The sequence below is a fragment of the Mesocricetus auratus genome, unplaced genomic scaffold (assembly GCF_017639785.1).
Source record: "Mesocricetus auratus isolate SY011 unplaced genomic scaffold, BCM_Maur_2.0 Super-Scaffold_100010, whole genome shotgun sequence".
Taxonomy (NCBI): domain Eukaryota; kingdom Metazoa; phylum Chordata; class Mammalia; order Rodentia; family Cricetidae; genus Mesocricetus; species Mesocricetus auratus.
Window position 1 is genome coordinate 34135460 of NW_024429194.1, and position 14173 is coordinate 34149632.

The window sequence follows — 14173 nt, forward strand, 5'->3', positions numbered from 1 at the left end:
TAACAGGACCTAAAGTTAATTAGGAGATGAACCTCTGGCCTGGTCTGTGAGGGAGTTGCCACACTGGGCTAAAAGAAGACAGAAGTGACATTCTATGAACTGGGGTTCAAGGCAGAAAGAAAAAGAGAAAGCAAGAACTGGCATGGTAGTACATGCCTTTAATCCCAGCACTGGAAAGATGAAAGCAGGGGCATTGTGAGTTTGAGGCCAGCATAGCTCTACACAGGAACTTCCATGCCAGCTAAAGTTACATGGTAATACCCTGTTTCAGAGAGGGTGAGAGGGAGAGTTAGACACCGAGACACCACTAAGTACCAGTGTTTTTCTCATTTCTCTCGTTTCCTGCTTCTTGATTATGAATCCAGTTTGACCCCCTGCTCCTGTTGCCATGCCTTCCCTGCTATGATGGACTGTACTGTGGCTAATACTGTCTTAGTAGCTAAGATGTCTTAGCCACTTTTCTATTGCTGGGAGGAGACTCCATGGATAAGACAACCTATAGAAGAAAACTCATTGGGACTCACAGTTCCAGGATCTTAGAGTCCATGACACTCATGGCAGGGAGCATTGCAACAGGCAGGCAGGCGTGGTGCCGAGGCACTGGCTGAGAGTTCACATCCTTATCACCAAGTAGAAGGCAAAGAAAGAGACACTGGGAATGGTGTGGGCTTTTGAAACCTCAAAGTGTGTCCCCAGTGACACACATCTTCCAACAAAGCCACACCTCTAATCCTTCCCAAATAGTTCCATCAACTGGTAACCAAACATGCAGCCTATGGGGACTGCTCGCATTTAAACTGCCGTATACATCATGCTTCTGTTTGTCCCATAAGAGGGATTTATAACTCTACACATTTTCAGAGTCTTGGCTCCGAGACCTAGCTCTGTGGTGGCCTAGCTGTGTGATCTTGTGTAAGTCTTGTCACTTTCCTTGGTGCAGCCTTCTCATCTGTAGGTCAAATGAGAAGAGGGTTTACCTGCAAGGCCTTCTGATGGGGAAGTCGTGTGTATACGTCAGTAAAGCACTGTTGGCCAATAGGGAAACAAGATAGGTGGGACTAGGAGTCCAGGAGGACTCTGGGTAGGAGAAACACAGGGAGTCATGATGTAGCCCGCCAGAGAAGTAAGATGTCCCAAACTTTTCTCGGGTAAGAGAAATACTTAGATTAACAATTATGGGATAAATACTTAAGTCAGAGCTAGCCAGTAAGAAACAAGCAAGGCCAACAGCTTCAAATTTAATACAGCCTCTTGTGTGTTATTTGGGGACTACAATGCGGCAGAGCCCAGGCGACTGGTGGGAAAACCAAAGCGGCTGGCAAGGAAAAGGCTTCTCTCTACAGCCTTCTGTGAGGCTCACAGGAGATAACAGCTGAGCTCACTCTGCAAAATGTCCATCACATGGACAAGAACTATTGACCTGTCAGGCAGTGGTGGCGCAGCACGCCTTTAATCCCAGCACTCAGGAGGCAGAGGCAGGTTTGAGGTCAGCTTGGTTTACAGAGCAAGTTCCAGGACAGCCAGGGCTACACAGAGAAACCCTGTCTCGAAAACAACAACCTATTGACTTGAAAAGAAACGAAAACCTTGGTTTTTCCTGAATGTCCGATTAGTCTCCTTTTTCTGGGGATCTTGTAGTTCTCCTACTCATGGAACTGTTCTCTTGTTCCCCACTCATTGCTTTTGGCTTTGTTTCCAAAGATTTCAACTTCTTTTTTTTTTTTTTTTTTTTTTTTTTTGGTTTTTCGAGACAGGGTTTCTCTGTGGCTTTGGAGGCTGTCCTGGAACTCACTTTGTAGACCAGGCTGGCCTCGAACTCACAGAGATCCGCCTGCCTCTGCCTCCTGAGTGCTGGGATTAAAGGCGTGCGCCACCAACGCCCGGCTAGATTTCAACTTCTTTTATCTGGACCCTCGCCACAGCCTTCCCTACTGCACAGAAGGCCCTCCACTCACACTCTTCCTAACCCACGAGTCTAAGTCCATCCCTCTCCTTTGGAAGATGTGCAGTCCCCAGCCTGCCCCACCTACTCCTCCTGCATCCCTGGAGGACTTCTCAGGTCTCTCCTAGCTGAGGCCCCAGAGACACTGACTGTGGAGAAACTGCTTTCTCTTCTACCTTTGCACCTGTTTCTGCCTCTCTCTGGAAGCTGCTTCTCCTGTCTCCTTCCCCAGTGAACTCCAAGTTCACCATGTCTCATACCTGGAATAAGCCCTCAGTTCCTTTACCAGTCAAGGAGCATGCTGCAAGGGGACGGAAGACACGGAACTTCACAGCAGTGTCAGACACTCGGGAAGACCCAACCTGTGGTAGAGGGCCCTGTGTGGTCCTCTAGCAGAAAATCCCGGCTGTTGGGTGGCAGCTGTACTCCCAGGCCAGAGAGAGCACCTGGTACAGAGTCCTGAATACGTATCTGTCAAATGATATATGAACTATAAGGCCAGCTCCTAGAAGAGGCCTTTTTTGTCCTGACTCTGGCCTAGATAATGATGTCCCCTAGTTCGATGCACATCTCTGTCATTGTCCCCAGCGGGTTGTAGGGGAGTTCCTGGTGCTACTCCAGGACATCTAGACATCTGGAGTTCCTTATGGGAAAGGCAGGCGCCAGGCTGACTGACTGTATCTTCACCCTTCCACTATTTACGTGGTGCCTACTTTGGTAACAAAATACTGTTTTTCTTTTTCTTTTTTTCATTTTTAGGTCTACGGGAGTTTAACTAACTTTTGTATGTGTACCGTGTATACCTGGTGCACTTAGAAATCAGAAGAGGGTGTCATATCCCTAAGAACTGGAGTTACATAGAGCTGTGAGCTGTTGTATGAGTGCTGGAACTGAGCCTGATTCCTCTCCAAGAGCAAGTGCTCTTAAGCACCGAGCCATCTCTCTAGCCCATGGTGACAATTTTTATATGTGAACTGGACATGGGGCTCATGCCTTTAATCCCAGCACTCTGGAGGCAGAGGCAGGCAGATCTCCGTGAGTTCAAGGCCAGCCTGGTCTGCCAAGGGAGTTCCAGGACAGCCATGGCTACAGAGAAACCCTGTCTCAAAAAAAAAAAAAAAAACTTGGACCCCAGACCGACAGCTGGGAGGCCAGCATGGGACTGATCTGGACCTGGGCAACCTATGGGGCCCTGAGCAGTGGATCACTGTTTATCCCTTGAATACTAATGGACATCGTGTGTCCATAACACAAAGAGGGTTGCTCTCTCTGCCTGGACTCTTAGGGAAGTGCCTGGACCCTACCCTGAGTGAAATGACAGACTCTAGATATCCCCTATGTGGAAGGAATTGGCAATAGGGTGGGAGGATGGGGGGGGATGGTGGGAGGGTACGGGAGGAGGGGAAGGAGAGGGAACTGGGATTGACATGTAAAACAAGCTATTTAAAATTAAAATTAAAAATGCAAAAAACAAAATAAACAAACAAAAGTCCCATGTGTGCATTTGTGTGTGTGTGATATGTGTGTATGTACCTATGTGTGTGTGTACCTATTTGTGCATGTGTGTGTGATATGTGTGTGTACCTATGTGTGCATATTCATCTGGGAGTGTGTGCCGTGTGTATGTGGGTGTTGTCCTGTGTGAGCGTAGGTATGCTTTTGCACTGCATGTGTATGGTCAGAGAACAACCTCAAGTATTGGTCCTCACCTGGTTTTTTGGTTTTGGTTTTTTCAAGACAGGAATTCTTTGTGTAGCTTTTGAGGCTGTCTTGGAATTCACTTTGTAGACCAGGCTGGCCTTGAACTCACAGAGATCCACCTGCCTCTGCCTCCCGAGTGCTGAGATTTAATGTGTGTGCCACCAATGCCCAGCCTCAGGCCATTTTTCTAGTGCTGTGCCCCCATCTGCTTCAGCCAGCTGGTACTGCTTGCTGTCCTGTGTCTTCTGCCACACCGAATTGGGAGAAATCTTTGTTTTGTTTGGGATGGGCTCTAATACAGCCTCAAATCCCTTATATAGCTGATGATGACCCTGACCTCCTGTTCCTCCAGTCTCCCCTTCCCAAGTGCTGGGATCCCAGGAGTAGTGGCCACCTTGCCCATCTGAGAAAGCTTTTAAAGAAAATTTCTTCAGGTCCCAGATGCCTCCTGCCCAGCCAACCCATGGGATATGCTATACTCCCAGGAGGAATTAAAACTAATTAAGGCCACAGCTGCCAATCTGGGGACTCGAATGGTCTCTTTCTCTCTGTCTCTGTCTCTGTCTCTCTCTCTCTCTGTGTGTGTGTGTGTGTGTGTGTTTCAGTCCTCAGGGAAGCTGAGATAACTCTCCTTTCAGTTTCCTTACAGCTACAACAAATTCAACTGGCTGAGGCTGTTGCTCAGCCCAGAGCGGCACCCTTGTCTGACACAGACATGTCCTGGTCTGATGCCCAGCATAGCAAAATAAATAATAAATTCATCTTCCTTCTTGAAGGTGTTTCTGGGCACAAGTGTTTGGTCAGTACCCCGTGTCCTCCTGGGGAAAGTGCCACATAATAGTCAGAAGTGAACTGTTTGAAAAGCAGCTACTTTTGTTCTTGAGGGTCTGGGGGCGTTGAAGGGAGCCACTGTCTCTTAGGTTTAGGACCTACCTCTCTGTAGGCAGGAACAATGCTGCATGCTTCATTCCTGGTACCCTGCTCCACTCCCCCAGCCCCTGGCACGTTGCTCGACAGCTGGAGTGTAATACATGTTCAGTTGTGGGACAGGAAAAATGAGAGTGTCCACTATGGAAAGTGGAAAGCCCGCATGAAACCCTTGTCCATCACATGGCAGCTCTGGATGGAGGAAAATGGCAGCCTCTTTTTCTGAGACAAGCAGGCGGAATCTCAGACAGGCTAAATGACTTACTCCTTCACGGGACGAGCAAGTGACACGATCAGAATTTAGTTCTGGTTTTGCTGGACTTGAAATCTGAACTCTTCACTCACGCTCTGCTGTCAGCTCAGCCATCAAATGGGGACCAGGAACAAATCCTGGACAATTACTCCAGCCCCATCTGATAGACAGCTTCCTAGCCACGGTAGGTCATCTAGCCTCTGGTCCTCCAACATATTGGTCTCAAGAGTTTAAGGTCACCCTCAGCTACATAACAAGTTTGAGGCCAGCCTGGACTGCATGAGCTCCCCTTCAAAATAAGAGCATCAAGGGGACTGAAGAAATGTCTCAGGGATTAAGAGCACTTGCTGCTCTTGCAGAGGACCCAGGTTTGGTTCCCAGCACCAACATGGTTACTCACAATCACTCCAGAACTAGGAGGATCAATGCCTTCTTTTGACTTCTCTGGGTACCTGGCAGACATGGTGCAATACATATATCCCAGCAAAACATTCATACATATCAAATTTAATAAATAAATACACGGGGACTGGAGAGATGGCTCAGAGGTTAAGAGCACTGGCTGCTCTTCCAGAGGTCTAGAGTTCAATTCCCAGCAATCACATGGTGGCTTACAACCATCTGTAATGAGATCTGGTGCCCTCCTCTGTTGTGCAGAGAGACATGCAGACAGAACACTGTATGCATAATAAATAAATAAATCTTTATTTAAAAATCCAAATAAATGAATAAAAAACACTAAACCAAACAAAACAACACAAACCTAAAATAAAAAAACATAACAGAGGAAGAACTATGTGTGTGCCTTTGGATGAATTGAGCCATCTGTGGTGACTCTTCGGGGAGCAGGAAGGACAATGGGATTCTCTATTGTCCACATCCAGTGAGAACTGGAGATTGTGGGCCATCTCCTAGCACAGTGGAGGACAGAGTGTGACAAATGGATGAAAGGAATGTGTGACTTGCAATGGCAGTGGGCATGCTATGACTCTTCGGAACGGGGCTCTGATCCTCTCTTTGAAGTTTCTGGAATACTCAGAGATTGTCCAGCTTCAGGGTCATCTCCATCATCTTCACACACCTGTTCCCTCACTATCACCTTCAAGAGTGGGGATCACGTGCTCACTCTTGTTCGAGTGTGAACACACGGAGCTCACCCCACCCCACCCCCACTTCTCCAGTCACAGGTTATCCTTCCATGCTGTGTCGTCATAGAAGCTTTCCCTGGGAAGAGCATCTAGATGAGGTCTCCTCTCTTGGCATATGTCCCCTTTCTTGGCATATGCCCGTTTTTCTTCAGTTTCTTTTCAAATTAACTTTTTTTTTTTTTTTTTTTTTTTGGTTTTTCGAGACAGGGTTTCTCTGTGGCTTTGGAAGCTGTCCTGGAACTCGCTTGGTAGTCCAGGCTGGTCTCCAACTCACAGAGATTTGCCTGCCTCTGCCTCCTGAGTGCTGGGATTAAAGGCGTGCGTCACCAACGCCTGGCTTCAAATTAACTTTTTATTATGGAGACTTTTCCTCTCCAAAGACAGGACTCACTACAGGCAGCCCTGGCTGACCTAGAACTTCATGTATAGATCAAACTGACTTGACTTTCAGTTTACAGAGAGTCACTAGCCTCTGCACCCTTAGTGCTGAGATTGGAGGTGTGTATGACCATACCCAGTGGAGAATTTGTTTTTTAAAGACAGGATCTCACTGGAAGCACAGGTCAGTTTCGCACTTTAGGCAATCCTGCCTAGATGCCCATGCTGTACATCACTGTGTCCTGCTATTATGCTGACTCCCCCACCCCATGCCCTCCAGAATTTAAAGCTTCTAAAAACAATGAGAAGCCATGACTGGTGACAAAGGCCTAAGATTCCAGCTTCTGAGGAAGCTGAGGCAGGAGGATTGCAAGTTCAAGGTCTAGCTGGGCATTGGTGGCATACGTCTTTAATCCTAGTGCTCAGGAGGTGTATCTCTGTGAGTTTCGGGGCCAGCCTGGTCTACAAAGTTACACAGAAAAACCCTGTCTCGAAAAACCAAACCAAACCAAACCAAACAAACAAAGCAATTTCAAGGTCTATGTGGCCTATAGATGAGTCCAACGCCATTCTGGGCAATTTAGTGAGATCATACCTCAAAATAATACAAACACAGAAACAAACTGAGCTCGTCTTGATTGTCACTCGACACACCTGAGATTGAGGAATTGCCTCCATCCAATGCCTATCCCCTGGGCACGTCTGAGAGACATTTTCTTGATTGCTAATTGATGTAGGAGGCACAGCCCACCGTGGACAGCACCATTTCTAGGCAGGTGGGCTTGGGCTGTATATGCTAGGTATATGTATATGCTTTTCTGAGCTATGATCTTTCTGAGCACGGAGACAGTCGGTGAACAGAATTCTTCCTCCCTGGTCTCTGCTCCTGTTCTAGCCAGGTTCCTGTCCTGATGTCCCTCTTCTCCCCAGGTTGCTTTTTTTTTTTTTTTTTTTTTTTTTTTGGTTTTTCCAGACAGGGTTTCTCTGTATTGTTTTGGAGGCTCTCCTGGAACTCGCTCTGTAGACCAGGATGGCCTCGAACTCACTGAGACCTGCCTGCCTCTGCCTCCCTAGTGTTGGGATTAAAGGCGTGCGCCACCAACGACCGGCTTCCCCAGGTTGCTTTAAGTCACGGTGTTTTTAACAAACAGAAAAAGCAGGAAAGAAACTAAACAGGCTTTCACATACCGATCACCTAGATTCAATGCCTCATCTGTCGCTAACAGATCAAAATGATTTTCAAACGTTTTGGCTGTGGATCTCAATAACATACATTTTATAGGTTATCCTCTCCCCATTCCCTAATAGCTTTAATTTACAATTAACTAAGACAGACAAAATGCAGCCTGGAGAGGGGAGGTGGTATGCAGTCCCACCCCTAGCTGGGGGTTATTGGCAATTGGTAGCAACTGAGAGAGGAAGAGCTCCTGGTAGACCATCCACACTCCAGTGAAAGGCTGTGCATCTACGAGAATGTGGAGACTATGGGCAGCACTGGAGGGCGGTGCTAAGCTCAATACACCATCGATTCTGATGTGGTCACAGCATTGTCAGAGACAGAGTCCCAAGAGCTGGAAAGCTGGAAGATGGTGATAGGAACTTGGGACACTCGGAACACAAGAGTAATCAAAGTTGGCTAGGTCGGGAAGTGGGGATGAATCTGGAGAAGTGGGATGGATACAAATGATCAGAACACATTGTGTGAAATTCTCAAAGAACTAATAAAAAAGAGAAAAGCCTATTTAGTGAGGGTGTGCTGGAATGTGAGAGTATGTCCCGTGTGCCACAGCGCTCCTGTGGTGGTCAGAGGACAACATTCACTCATGAGTCAGTTCTCTTCTAGTATGTGTTTCCTAGGCATCAAACTTTGGGTGAGATTTGGCAGCAAATCCTTTACCTGCTGAGTCATCTTGGTGGCCCCATATAGCTTTTTAATATGAATCTCCTCCCAGTATGATGTTCTAACAATGTTTGGGTTGAAGGGGGTAAAATTACATTTTACACTTAGATCCACACGCACAGTAAGTCAACTGGAAACAAAGTTACACTGAGCAATATTCCCACTTCATTTAGTCTGCTTTATTATATTTGTTAATTCTGGCTCGGATTCCCTAATTGATGTTAAACACAGCATCAAAAAGCACGGGGAGTTAATGTTCTTCCATCTGTGTCTCTGCAAAGTTGTTGGAGCCTACTTCTTGTCAAGCATTGATAGCCAGAACACACCATCTAGTGGTCATGACTGGGATTTGACAGTGCCATTCCCTTACCTAGATACTGGGGGGGGGAGGTTGCTGTGATTGTGGAAAAAAACAAACTCAGTAAAAAGTACTAAAAGCACTAACTAGTACAGGGCTGATCAAGGGGGCTCATGATTGTAATCCTAGCACTTGGGAGGCAGAGGCGAAAGGAGAATTAAGAATTCAATGCTGGTTTAGGCTACAGTGTGTTCAAGGCCAGCCTAGGCTACACGAGACTGTCTTAAAAACTAAAACTTACTGGTACAGTTCTTTGGCTAGGTACCTTGGAGTGTGGTGAAAGATGAACTATGAACTATACCCTGACTCCCAGAGCTGTTCTGTATGGTAGCCACTAACCGATTATGACTACTGAAACTTGAAACTGTGGTTAATGTAATCCAATCTTTGTTCTCTTTTTATGTGATTACAGAACAAATGACTATTTGAGGGACAAGGAAGAGCTGCTGGGGTCATGGTATAGGTGCATGGCAGAGCACACTTTGCCTAGGCTATGTGAGACCCTGACTATAATCCCCAGCTTCTGTCCCCAGCACTGGGGGGCGGTGCTAAGGTCAATACATCATTGATTCTGATGTGGTCACAGAATTGTCAGAGGCAGAGTCCCAAGAGCTGGAAAGCTGGGAGATGGTGATAGGAATTTGGGACACTCGGAACATGGTACAGATCTGGTAAGGCGAGGCCTTCGGTAGCTACCCACCAGGCTGGGGTGAGAAGCAGGGAACAAATTTCTCAGATATATGGGAAGAATGTTAGAGAGAGCTTCCTGACTGGGAGGCTGAGGTGGGGGAGAAGCAGGAGGCAGAGGAAATCCATCTGCAGTGTAGCATGGATGTTGGTGGGGAAACCAGATGTTGAACTCTCCAAACAGGCCAGATGGCTCAAGAGGCCAAGGTTCAAGGTGGCATTGGGCAGTGTGATCCTAACCTTTCTGAGAATCATGGCCTGGAGAAATTCATCCTAACGGGTTCTGTTTATTACTGAGACACCAGGCTGAGTTCAAGTTCATCTCTGGGTCACTGAGCTTCTAGCTCCAGACTTGTAACAATGGTCTTTTTGAACTTTGCCCCAAGCACTGACAGCTACTCTTTTTAATCCTTACAAACACGTTCTATTATTACCTTCCTTTACACAGACAAAGCAACCAAGGCTCAGAGCAGTTAGGGACTATCTCCAAGGTCCTACAGCCATGAGTGATTTAAACTTGAAATTGCTAGTGACTCTCCCTGGGGCCTCAGCTTACAGCTGGCTTCCAGGTCTGGAGGGACATACCTTCCCGGGGATCTGTGCTTCTTTTCACAAGCACCTCAGATGATTTCGGTGGTCAGAGGGGACAGACAGGGTGCCCTGGCCTTGACTGTGCCCCTCGGATACCATACAAGTTCCAGCTTCCTCATGCCATAACTCACTTCCCTTTCCAGTTGGGTCTGAGTTACAACCCCACAAGACTGTTGCATAAATGAAATTACCCAAGGCTTCCAGTGACCAGAGGTGGGGAAAGTATTAGGTTAGACCCTTTTGTAAGTGAAGGGGAGCCAGGCCTAACAGCCCTTCAGGCCAAGCCTGGGACAAAATGCTCCCTCCTGGGAGAACACTCCCCTGTCTTCCCCGTCCCTGGGTCCCTGTTCTCTCTCCTCCCTCTTACTCTACTTTCCTACCCCCCCCCACTTTCTTTTCTACACCCCCCCCCCCCCGCCCCAGACAGGGTTTCTCTGTGTAGCCCTGGCTGTCCTGGAACTTGCTTTGTAAACCAAGTTGGCCTCAAACTCAGAGATCTGCCTCTGTCAGGATTTAAAAAAAAATATTTTGTGACGTAAAACACCAGGCTAATTTGTAGGAGAAAGACCCTCAAATGTCGCCTGCACCCCATTTTCCTCTCCTCTTACAAGAGGAGCCTTCCCACCCCACCTAGAGCTGCAGGGCATTCTTGGTCCTCCAGGTGAAGGGGCAGGGTCAGGCAGGGTAGGGGAGTGGACTTTGTTTCTAGTCCAGGGAAGTAGATATAAATACCAATAATCTCACAGGGTGTAAAGCTACCTAGGTAATCACAAAGCTACGGAAGGAATTTGGAGCCTGAGGCCAGACTGGAGGGGACGGAGCAACAGAGTGTGGACCCACCCTCCCATTCCTCACTCCCTCCAGGTTCCCTGGGCCAGACTCTCCCCATCAACCTTTTGGTTTCATCCCATTCAGGAAATAAACTTCAGCCTGTTATCTCTCACTCTCCACCCCTTCCCGACTTTTCTGTTCCAGTAGGATTGTAGGATTGCCAGGGAAATGACAGACACAGGGTGAGTTGGAATTCCAGACAAACAATGAATACGGTGTGTAGGGCAAGTATTACAAAATGTTGCCTGGGACAATGGGGGGACTACACAAAACAGAATCATTTGTTATTTTGTGGTTTTTTTGTTTTGTTTTGTTTTGAGATAGTTTGCTAGGTATCCTAGGTCTAGGCTTGAACTCCTGGACTTTTCTGCCTCTTATCTGCTAGAATTTACAGATATGGGCCACCGACCTAGCTCTCCACCAATGGCTTTTAACCAAGAGTGTTCGCTTTAGCCTGCAGCTTTGCCCTAGGGCGCAGTGAAAGCCCCACTAGTTCCTTAAGTAGCTGAGGCTAGTGTAGCTATTAGGCAGTGCCTCTCTGTGTAGCCTTGGCTGTCTGGAACTCTCTGTGTAGATCAGAACTCACAGAAATCCACTTCCCCTGTCTCCTGAGTGCTGGGATTCAAGGTGCTGCCTGTCAAACTCACATAGGATCCTATCCCTGTAGCAAAGGAAAAACCAGAACTGAGCAACAGAGCTACGCCTTTTCTGCTGAGTTCTTTTTAGGGGAGGAGACTTCCTAAAAAAGGGGTTTACGGGCAGTGAGGCTGTCAGTGGAGCTAGCCCAGTCCTCCTGTGCAATCTCCGTCTAAATTATACTTTGCTATACACACAAATGTGCATACTGCATGTGTGTGTGTTCATCAAATGTGTTTTATTTTATTGGATGTGGCGAATGCAAGGTGTTGGGGTGGGGTGCGCTTACCTCTGGGATGATGTCGGTGTCTTCCTCTATTACTCTCCACACACAGACGCTTTTTGGAGAGCGGTGTCATTATTTTGGCCTGTCCCCACATAAGCAGCCACGCAGTTACAGGCATGCAGCGCCACAGCCAGCTTTTATCTGGTGCTGCTGCTCTAAGCCCAGGTCTCAGGCCTGTGCAGGAGGCGCTTTACCGACCAAGCCCCCTGATGTGCTGTTAGCTTGCTATGTAAGCCTGAAGGTCTGATTTAATCCCAGTGCTGAGCGGGTGGAGACAGGTCCTTGGTACTAGCTTGGCTATGCAGCCTAGCCTCCCTGGCAAGCTCTTGCTGAAATGTTGCTCTAGGCAAGGGTGGGGTGTGCCGGGAGACATAATAACTGAGTAGAAATTCGTGGTGCTGGGTGTCAGGAGCTGCTCCTGAGTGCTCGGCCTCTACCTGACTAGATTTCTGGTTGTGCTTTCTCATTGTGATCCCTGTCCGTTCAAAAGGTCAAAGTGAGTCTGAAGTACTGGCACATACCTGTAATCACAGCACCCAGGAGGCAGGAGGACTGTGAATCCTCGAAGCCAGTGGAGGTGTCATGTGGCAAGCAGTCACCCACACACATGCACAAATGCACAAAAATAAAGAAATGTCATTAAAAACAACTTAAAAGAAAGTTGAACCGGGAGGTGGTGGCACACACCTTTAATCCCAGCACTCAGGAGGCGGGGACAGGTGGGTTTCTGTGAGTCTGAGGCCAGTGTGGTCTACAGAGCGAGTTCCAGGACAGCCAGCGCTATATAGTGAGGTCATGTCACATACAAACAAACAAACAAACAAACAAAAAAATTAAAAGGGAACGTGTCAACAAGCAGCTGTGAAAAACACTTAGAGGTGATGTTGATCTGTAGCTATTAACATGAGATAAACACTTCAAACACAGGTGCTCTCCTACCCAGCAGCCTTTGTGCTAGCAGAAAGTGGATTTTGGAACCACACAAACCTAGGTAGCTGCTCCATATAAGATGGTATACTACTGAACAGTTTTTTTTTGTTTGTTTTTGTTGTTGTTGTTGTTTTGCTTTGTTTGAGATAGGTTCTTGCCATGTAGCTCTGGCTGGCCCAGTACTTGCTATGTAGACGAGGCTGGCTCAAATTCACAAAGATCCATCTGCCTCTGTCTCCTCAATGCTGGAATTAAAGGTATATACCACCACAACTGGCCAACTGAACTTAAAACATACAAAAAAAATCTCTTCGCATGGCATTAATTAACTGATTTAATGTGCCTATTGTCATAGGACAACTTGCAGAGTTTGTTCTCTCCTTCTTATAAATGGGTTCAAGTAGTCAGGCTTGGTGGCAAGTGCCTTTACCCAAGAGCCATCTTGCCAACCCCCTTGGTTTGTTTTGTTTTCCTTAGAGACTGATTCTCGCCTTCAGGTCTGGACTAACCACAAACTCAGACTTTGATTCTCCCCAACACTCAAATTTAGATGCAGCCTTCCGAGTGTAGGGATGTTATCACACAATGAGTGATAAGGGGTAGGACAACAGGAGGTAAATCCCCAATCTAACAATATCAAAACTGCCATGTGCGATTAAACTTCACACCCTTAACCTGGCAGTGAGGTGCATGTCTTTAATCCCAGCACTTGGGAGGCATTGACAGGTGGATCTCTGTGAGTTCAAGGCCAGTCTTCTGAGCAAGTTCTAGGACAGCTCCAAAACAATACAAAGAAACCCGTCCGGAAAAACCAAAAAAAAAAAAAAAAAAAAAAAAAAAAGCAAGTATCTAACTGGCGGCTTGCTTTCAGTTTCAGGAGTTAGTCCATGATTACTGTGGCAGGGTGCATGGTGACAGGCAGGCAGACACGGTGCTGGAGCAGTCACTTAGAGCTGACATCCTGACCCAAATACAGGAGGCAGAGAGAGAAGGGGGGGGGGCTTCTGAGTCTCATGTCTGCATATTTGAAGTCTTAAACTTGAAAAGGAATTTAGTTTAAAAGCACAGGGTGTCAGATAATTATCACAGATTTTTTATGACAAAAAATGATAATGTAGGATGAAATTGATGGAAACACAGCACAGTCATGTGATACAATATTGTGCATCACTGAAACTATTCTTTGTTGTTTGTTTTTGCTGTGCTAGGGAATTAAACCCAGCTGGGTCTCTCACACAGAAGGCCAGAGACCTATTAGTGAGCTATGCCCCTGGCCCTGAAGTTGTACTGAAGACCAGTTAGTGACAAAAGGAAAAAAAAAAAAGAGAAAAAAAAACCAAAGAAAAAAACAAATAAAACACACACAGAGTCTCTCTCGCGCTCTCTCTCTCTCTCTCTCTCTCTCTCTCTCTCTCTCTCTCTCTCTCTCTCTCTCTCTCTCTCTCTCTGTCATATTTCAGGATAATACATTTAAGCAAAAACAAATAACAAATAAACAAAAAACAAATAAACCACACACACAGTCTCCTCTCTCTCTCTCTCTGTCTCTGTCTTTCTCGGTCTCTGTCTTGGTCTCTTGTATTTCAGGATAATACATTAAGTGAA

At 46.8% G+C, this 14173-nt stretch overlaps 1 protein-coding gene across 2 annotated transcripts in view; it reads right to left on the reverse strand.

Annotated features, from left to right (window-relative positions):
- Positions 1-14173, reverse strand: part of Pnkd (PNKD metallo-beta-lactamase domain containing) — a 66298-nt gene that overhangs the window by 32445 nt on the left and 19680 nt on the right. The window lies entirely within an intron of this gene.